The following is an 8,911-nucleotide window of genomic DNA, read 5'->3' as shown; positions in this document are numbered from 1 at the left end:
TTGGGGATGTAGGAAAATATTATCTAAAATAATCCTAATCAATTTAAGATTTCACGACCTCGGGGGACCCCCTCCAGGTTACAGACCCCCTGTTGACGACCCCTGATTTACAGTCAATAAATAAACAAACACATTCCTCCTTATGATAAAAAACACTGCAAATGAAACAGTAAAAGTATGCACTTCAAATAACCATCATCATAATTATCTGTTTGAATGTACGGGATGATTTGGAGCAAAGTGATATAGAGGCAGTGTAGCTCGATATAATTTTCCCCAAAACCAAACCGCTGTTAATTGGCTCCCTGTACAGACCCCCAACTCAAAACTCATTTTATGAACAGCTAAACGAGGGATCAGCTGATTTAGGCAATTCTGAAGTAATACTGATCGGTGATTTGAACACCAACATCCTGAAAAAAGATACTCCTATCTACAAATCCTTCAGTAATTACTGTAAGCTACATAGCCTGAAACAGCTGATCACTCAATTCACACGGGTGTGCCCTGCTACTCAAACCCTCATTGATTTGATTTTGACATCACACCGGACCATAATCTCCAAAGGCGGTGTAATGGAGTGCGGAATAAGGGATCACTTCATCATTTTCTGCACACGTAAAATTCAGAAATCTGTATCAGATTGTCACAACACAATAAGATTCAGATGGATGAAAAAGTACACCAGCAAAGCTCTAACAGCAGCCCTGGAGAGACTGGACTAGTCAAATGTACTAAATTGCTCATCGATTGAAAAAGCAGGAAGGAGTTGTGACGGCACAGAACAACAAGGGGGAATATTGCACTATGTATTTATTATTCAAACCCCGTTTCCATATGAGTTGGGAAATTGTGTTAGATGTAAATATAAACAGAATACAATGATTTGCAAATCCTTTTCAAATCATATTCAATAAAATGCACTACAGAGACAAGATATTTGATGTTCAAACTCTTAAACTTTATTTTTTTTGCAAATAATAATTAACTTAGAATTTCATGGCTGCAACACGTGCCAAAGTAGTTGGGAAAGGGCATGTTCACCACTGTGTTACATGGCCTTTCCTTTTAACAACACTCAGTGAATGTTTGGGAACTGAGGAGACACATTTTTTAAGCTTCTCAGGTGGAATTCTTTCCTATTCTTGCTTGATGTACAGCTTAAGTTGTTCAACAGTCCGGGGGTCTCCATTGTGGTATTTTAGGCTTCATAATGCGCTACACATTTTCAATGGGAGACAGGTCTGGACTACAGGCAGGCCAGTCTAGTACCCGCACTCTTTTACTATGAAGCCACGTTGATGTAACACATGGCTTGGCATTGTCTTGCTGAAATAAGCAGGGACGTCCATGATAACGTTGCTTGGATGGCAACATATGTTGCTCCAAAACCTGTATGTACCTTTCAGCATTAATGGCACATTCACAGATGTGTAAGTTACCCATGTCTTGGGCACTAATACACCCCCATACCATCACAGATGCTGCCCTTTCAACTTTGCGCCTATAACAATCCGGATGGTTCTTTTCCTCTTTGGTCCGGAGGACACGACGTCCACAGTTTCCAAAAACAATTTGAAATGTGGACTCATCCATCTTAGATGAGCTCAGGCCCAGCGAAGCCGACGGCGTTTCTGGGTGTTGTTAAAAAACGGTTTTCGCCTTGCATAGGAGAGTTTTAACTTGCACTTACAGATGTAGCGACCAACTGTAGTTACTGACAGTGGGTTTCTGAAGTGTTCCTGAGCCCATGTGGTGATATCCTTTACACACTGATGTCGCTTGTTGATGCAGTACAGCCTGAGGGATCGAAGGTCACGGGCTTAGCTGCTTACGTGCAGTGATTTGTCACGTGTTGCTGGCATCAAATTCTAAAGTTAATGATTATTTGCCAAAAAAAAAAAGTTTATCAGTTTGAACATCAAATATGTTGTCTTTGTAGCATATTCAAATGAATATGGGTTGAAAATGATTTGCAAATCATTGTATTCCGTTTATATTTACATCTAACACAATTTCCCAACTCATATGGAAACGGGGTTTGTATTTAAATATATACCTGTTTATATATATATAAACAATATAATATAATAAATAATGAACAATCTAATTTAATAAACTATAGAATGGTTTGTGACAAAATCCAAGATTGTGCGTGCGTGTGTGTGTTTGTGTGTGTGTGTGTGTGTGCGTGTGTTTGTGAGAGGTTATGTGTGTGATTAACTGTAGTGTGTTACGTAGTGTTGACTCGAGAGGAGGAACAAGGCATGAAGGACAGTCCGTGGGGCAGGCAGATGGTCAGGCCGAATGGCGAGGCGCAGGAGGTCCGTGTCCAAGCGGAGGTCGAGGATCGAAGAGGCAGTCCGGCAAGCAGCTAAAACTATCACTGTCAAGACGCATAGCTCGTCGACGCGGAGACAAGGCAGGCTGCTGGGGAGGACGACAAGGAAGAACAATGAAACACGGAGGAAAAACATGGAGAGAGAGAGAGAGAGAGTGAGCATTAAGCTGGGTTTTCGTCTTACGGTACACAACAGAAGATTATGTTCAGGCGACGGATAGCAGGCTGAGCAGGCTCTTGAAGGCAGGACCTCTCATTAGCGCCGGGTGCGCAGATTGCCGGTGAATGATTGCAGCTGCCGGCTACTGCAGGGCGGAGACGCGCCCGACGCGTCCCTGGAAATGCGCGGCCGTGGGCGAGTCCCGAAGTACAACAAGCAGAGCGCAAAGATGAGGGCGCATTGGAATGCGCCCTGGCCGTGACAGCATGGGCATGCTTCAAATCCAACTTCCTGCATGTATCTGAGCAGCGAGCACCCATGAAAGCTTCCAGGGTCAAATACAGAACAGAACCCTAGATCAATGCAGACATAATAGAAGCCATGAAACTTAGAAATGACACACGCTAAGTTCACTAAAAACAGGACTGAACCGCTCCTTGAAGAATACAAAAAGCTAAGAAACCAAGTAACTAATATGATCAGGAAGGCCAAATCCAGTTACTTCAACGAAAAATGCGGAAACATAAAAATAACCCGCAAAAACTCTTGAAGACGCTGAAACCATTGCAGTCTCAAAACAACAACCACCAACCTCAACTTGAAACTAAGCGTCTCACTCATCACAGACAAACTGAATGTGGCAAATTGCTTTAACAGATTTTACTCAACCATCGCGTCCACGTTGGTAAGCAGATTGCCCTCACATTCAGGCCTCTACGGTGAACAGCACATCCAAGACTTTTACAAAAACAAAGAATGACTTCAAGTTTGTCAAAGTTAAAAGTGATGATGTGTTAAAGAAAGTCAGCAACAAAGCCACAGGACATGATCATATTCCCAGCATTATCCCTATGGTTGCTCATATCACCAACTTGTCTATCAATCAGTGTCATGTCCCACAAGACTTCAACTTGTCTATCAATCAGTGCCATGTCCCACAAGACTTCAACTTGTCTATCAATCAGTGTCATGTCCCACAATACTTCAACTTGTCTATCAATCAGTGTTCAGTGTCATGTCCCACAATACTTCAACTTGTCTATCAATCAGTGTCATGTCCCACAAGACTTCAACTTGTCTATCAATCAGTCATGTCCCACAATAATTCAACTTGTCTATCAATCAGTGTCATGTCCCACAAGACTTCAACTTGTCTATCAATCAGTGTCATGTCCCACAAGACTTCAACTTGTCTATCAATCAGTGTCATGTCCCACAAGAATTCAACTTGTCTATCAATCAGTGTCATGTCCCACAAGACTTCAACTTGTCTATCAATCAGTGTCATGTCCCACAAAACTTCAACTTGTCTATCAATCAGTGTCATGTCCCACAAGACTTCAACTTGTCTATCAATCAGTGTCATGTCCTACAAGACTTCAACTTGTCTATCAATCAGTCATGTCCCACAATAATTCAACTTGTCTATCAATCAGTGTCATGTCCCACAAGAATTCAACTTGTCTATCAATCAGTGTCATGTCCCACAAGACTTCAACTTGTCTATCAATCAGTCATGTCCCACAAGAATTCAACTTGTCTATCAATCAGTGTCATGTCCCACAACAATTCAACTTCTCTGTCAATCAGTGTCATGTCCCACAAGACTTCAACTTGTCTATCAATCAGTCATGTCCCACAAGAATTCAACTTGTCTATCAATCAGTCATGTCCCACAAGAATTCAACTTGTCTATCAATCAGTGTCATGTCCCACAACAATTCCAGCTGGCGAGAATATCACCTCTGTATAAAAAAGGAAACAAACTACCGCCCTGTTTCCATCCTTTGCTCCATCTCAAAGGTTATAGAGAGGTTAATATATGAGCAAATAGATCATTATCTATCAAATCGCCAGCTCCTATTCCAATTTCAATCAGGATTCAGAAAATCCCATTCCAGCGATACATGCCTACCTAAGTGACTAGATCAGGCGAGAGATAGACATGGGCAAGTACTGTGGAATGGTTATGCTGGGTCTTCAAAAGACATTCTACACAGTTAACCACTCAATACTGTTAAACAAGTTGAGGGTTTTGACAGCGCAGCCACAAACTGGATGAAATCTTACCTTGAGGACAGAGAACAGGTGAACAGATCACTGTCCTCTCCCCTCAAGGCGAGCTGTGGTGTCCCACAGGGGAGCCTTCTGGGACCATTGTTGTTCTTGATTGACATTAACGACATGAAATCAGCATGTAACAGCAATGTGTTCCTGTTCGCGGACCATTCTGCCATCCTGGCCTCGGACAGGGACAAATTGAAGGTTGGAAGTGCACTCAGCACCCAACGAAGTCATCTCTGTCTCTGGCTTTCCCATAACAAACTGTCACTACACCTGGGTAAAACAGAGTCCATCCTATTTGGGTCCAGGCACAACCTAGGTAAATCACCGGGCTTTACGATTAAAGCAGGTGTCACCAGCAAATACAAGGTCATTTACCTAGGTTGTATATTAGACAACACTCTCTAGGGGGAAAAATGGCATTAAAAGCAATCACCAAGATCAATAATAAAAGTAGATTTCTGCGTTTATCAACAGGGATACACTTAAGACCCTTGCGGGTGCCCTCATACAGTGTCATTTGGACTATGCCTGCACCTCATGCTTCACCACTATCCCCAAGCCACTAAAAACTCAACTGCAAACTTCCCAAAACAAGCTGGTGAGACTCCTGCTCAACCTCCCATACAGGACTCACTTAACTCAAGCCCACTTTACCAAATTGGGATGGCTTAGAGTTGAGGAAAGAGTACACCAAATTGCAATGTGCCTGGTATTCCAAATACTCAGAGAAACTGTCCCCAAGTACCTGTCCAACTATTTCACCAGAGTAAGTGATGATCACAGGTACTACATCAGAGGGACGTCTTCAGACCTCGCCCTCCCCAAATTCAAGACTCTCATGGGGAAAAAAATGCATTCTACTATTTTGCCACCACACAGTGGAATGCACTACCAACACACCTTCAAATTCCAACTTCCCTACTAAATGTTAAAACTGCCATAAAATCATCGCTCAGCTCAACCTCTAACTGATCTGAACCTAAATTGACCCCCAGCAACTCTTCCAAGCATCAAACAGGTTTATATGTGGTTATAGTGTATATATATATATTTATATGTGGTTATAGTGTATATATACTGTATTTATATGTGGTTTATATATATTTATATGTGGTTATAGCAGGGGTCACCAACCTTTTTGAAACCAAGGGCTACTTCTTGGGTACTGATTAATGCGAAGGGCTACCAGTTAGGTACACACTTAAATAAATTGCCAGAAGTAGCCAATTTGCTCAATTTACCTTTAACTCTGTTATTATTAATAATTAATGATATTTATCTTTGTGGAAACACTGATCATCTTAATGATTTCTCACAATAAATATATATAGAAACAGATAAATATCAATATGCAACACTTTATTTTTATATTTTCTCTAAGTGCACATTTTTCAAATTGAACATTTTCAAATGATCACTTCTAAGACAGTCTTGTGAAATCACAATATCCCATTTTAACTAGCTAGCCACTAACATTTTTTAACAAATCATGAATTACTTTGCACCATGTTTGTACAAATAATAACTCATGTAAAATACAAAAGTCAACTCTCAAATTTTTAAATCATGTCACACTTTGAACTGGACACCAAATCTGTTATCTGTTTCTTTGTCAGTTAGTGGGAAGCCTGGCATTGCATGCTGTTAACTAGTGTGTTGTACTCTGGTGTGTAACTTGACACTGCAACTCTGAGTGAGTCTTGCAGATGTGCATCAGTGAGGCGTGTTCTGTGTTTGTTCTTGATGAAGTTCATGTCAGAAAAGGCTGATTCACAAAGATAAGATTTTTCCTCATTGTTTGCGGAACCTTCTTAATCTTTTGGACATATTTTCACAGCAATCTGGCCTTAAACTTAATTATGATAAATGTAAAATGTTAAGGATCGGAAATCTAAAGGGAACGTCCTTTCGAATGGAATGCAAAGTGCCTGTTTTGTGGACAGATGGACCAGTTAACATACTTAGTGTTGTTGTCCCAGAAAATCTGGAAGATCTAGGCCAGGGGTCACCAACGCGGTGCCCGCGGGCACCAGGTCGCCCGTAAGGACCAGACGAGAGATTTTTTTCCTGCTCTGATTTTTTACACTGCATTTTAAAACACTGTCATTTAACAAACTGAATTTTTAAACACACACATTTTTCTCCCAAATGTTTATTCAATAAAAGATGTATTTAAACATTGAGTGGTACACAAATGTCCTGTTGGACAAAAAACATGTACTGTATGAAAATAAATTGTATCCTTTTTTACAAGTGATCCCCTCCCAGAGAGTCTGCTGGGAAACATGGCGGGGTTCATAAAGGAAACAATCCACTCATAGTGGTGTTTTTAATTTTATGTGCCAGAAAAAAGAGATGATATTTTGCAGCAGTTAATATGGATGAACTCTAATATTGTAATAGATGGAAAGCCTTTCTTTTGGAAAAATATGTTTGAAAGAGGAATCATTTTTGTCAATGATATTATCAATGAGAATGGTAAAATTATGAAGTATGATGAATTTAGAGCTATGCATGGTGATGCTTGCTCAAGCTTTTCATTTGATCAACTAACTGGAGTAATTGGGAAAAGATGGAAACAAATAATGAATTATGGAACTACTAAATTATTAGTTTGTAAACCTCTAATAAGAAATTGTAGTTGGCAAAAAGGAACTAAAATAAATGGAAAAATATATAATTTTTATTTAATAAAGAAATCTTTGAAGGCTGCCTCATACAACACAAATGGAAAATGGGAGGACTTTTTTGACTGCCCGTTGCCATGGGATGCCATATTCAAACTAATCTATAAAACCACTATCGATGTGCAAAATCGTTATTTTCAAATTAAAATTATTTATAACTTCTTACCTACAGGAAAATGTTAAAATTATGGAATATGACATAGTCAGATGATTGCCGATTTTGTTGTCAGGAGCCTGAATCCACCCTGCATTTGTTTTGGTATTGTCATATTGTGTCTTTGTTTTGGGTGGAAGTTGAAAAAATGTGTTTAAGGATTGGTTTGTTTATGTGGTTTCTGTTATTTTAGGAGAGTTCATTGACAATCATGATTTAGTCAATTTAATTATAGTACTCGGTAAAATGTTTATTTTTAAGGCCAAAAACAGATATTCACTTAGTATTACTTTCTTTAAAACATTTATTCAGTATTTTCTAACTTTGGAAAATTACATGGTTGAAAACGATAATGATGCCAAAAAACATTAAAAAAAAGATGAGAAGTCCTCAAAGGCTTATTTTGAAAGTATAATTATGTTTATAGATTATATGATATCTGTTGTTGTGTTCCCTAATTTGAGTGACCTGGACATAATCTGGACTGTACATAAATGCTTATTTTGAAATGTAATTTTGTTTATAAATTATATGCAATCTGTTGTGTTCCCTAATTTTTTTCTGTGTACATGAATGAAGGTGTGTGTTGCTGAGTCCGACTTGGACATTATCTGGACTGGGCCTGGTTTAAAAAACCCTTTAAACAAATCTAATTTCATTGACAACCTGGTCTGTTGAAGATAAGGCCCTTTTTTAAAAAATTAAATAAAATAAGATAAATAAATAAAAAACATTTTCTTGGATAAAAAAGAAAGTAAAACAATATAAAAATAATTACATAAAAAATTGTAATTAATGAAAATGTTAGTGGACCAGCAGTCTATACAATCATGTGTGCTTCAGGGACTGTGTCCCTTGCAGATGTGTTGTCTATGTTGTGGGAACCAGAATATTGGTAGCCGAAAGAAATAAAATAACCCCTTTTGTGTGAGTGGGTGTGGATGAGTGTGCATGGGGGAGGTTGTTTGGGTTGATGCACTGATTGAAAGTGTATCTTGTGTTTTTTCTATGTAGATTTAATTTTAAAAAAAAAAAAAGAAAAAAAAAAACTTAAAAAAAAAAAAAAAAAATGTATTATTATTATTTTTTTTTAGAACAGGCCCACGGGCGACTCGTCTGGTCCTTACGGGCGACCTGGTGCCCGCGGGCACCGCGTTGGTGACCCCTGGTGTATATATATTTATTTGTGGTTATAGTGTATATATGTTTATATGTGGTTTATATATATTCATATGTGGTTATAGTGTATATATATATTTATATGTGGTTATAGTGTATCTATATTTATATGTGGTTATAGTGTATATATTGGTTTATATATATTTATATGTGGTTATAGTGTATATATTGGTTTATATATATGTATATGTGGTTATAGTGTATATATGTTTATATGTGGTTTATATATATTTATGGGTGGTTATAGTGTATATAAATTTATATGTGGTTTATATATATATTTATATTTGGTTATAGTGTATATATATTTATATGTGGTTATA

Source organism: Entelurus aequoreus, linkage group LG06 (assembly GCF_033978785.1).
Source record: "Entelurus aequoreus isolate RoL-2023_Sb linkage group LG06, RoL_Eaeq_v1.1, whole genome shotgun sequence".
Taxonomy (NCBI): domain Eukaryota; kingdom Metazoa; phylum Chordata; class Actinopteri; order Syngnathiformes; family Syngnathidae; genus Entelurus; species Entelurus aequoreus.
The sequence above is the reverse complement of the archived record's forward strand: the minus strand, read 5'-3'. Positions refer to the sequence as shown.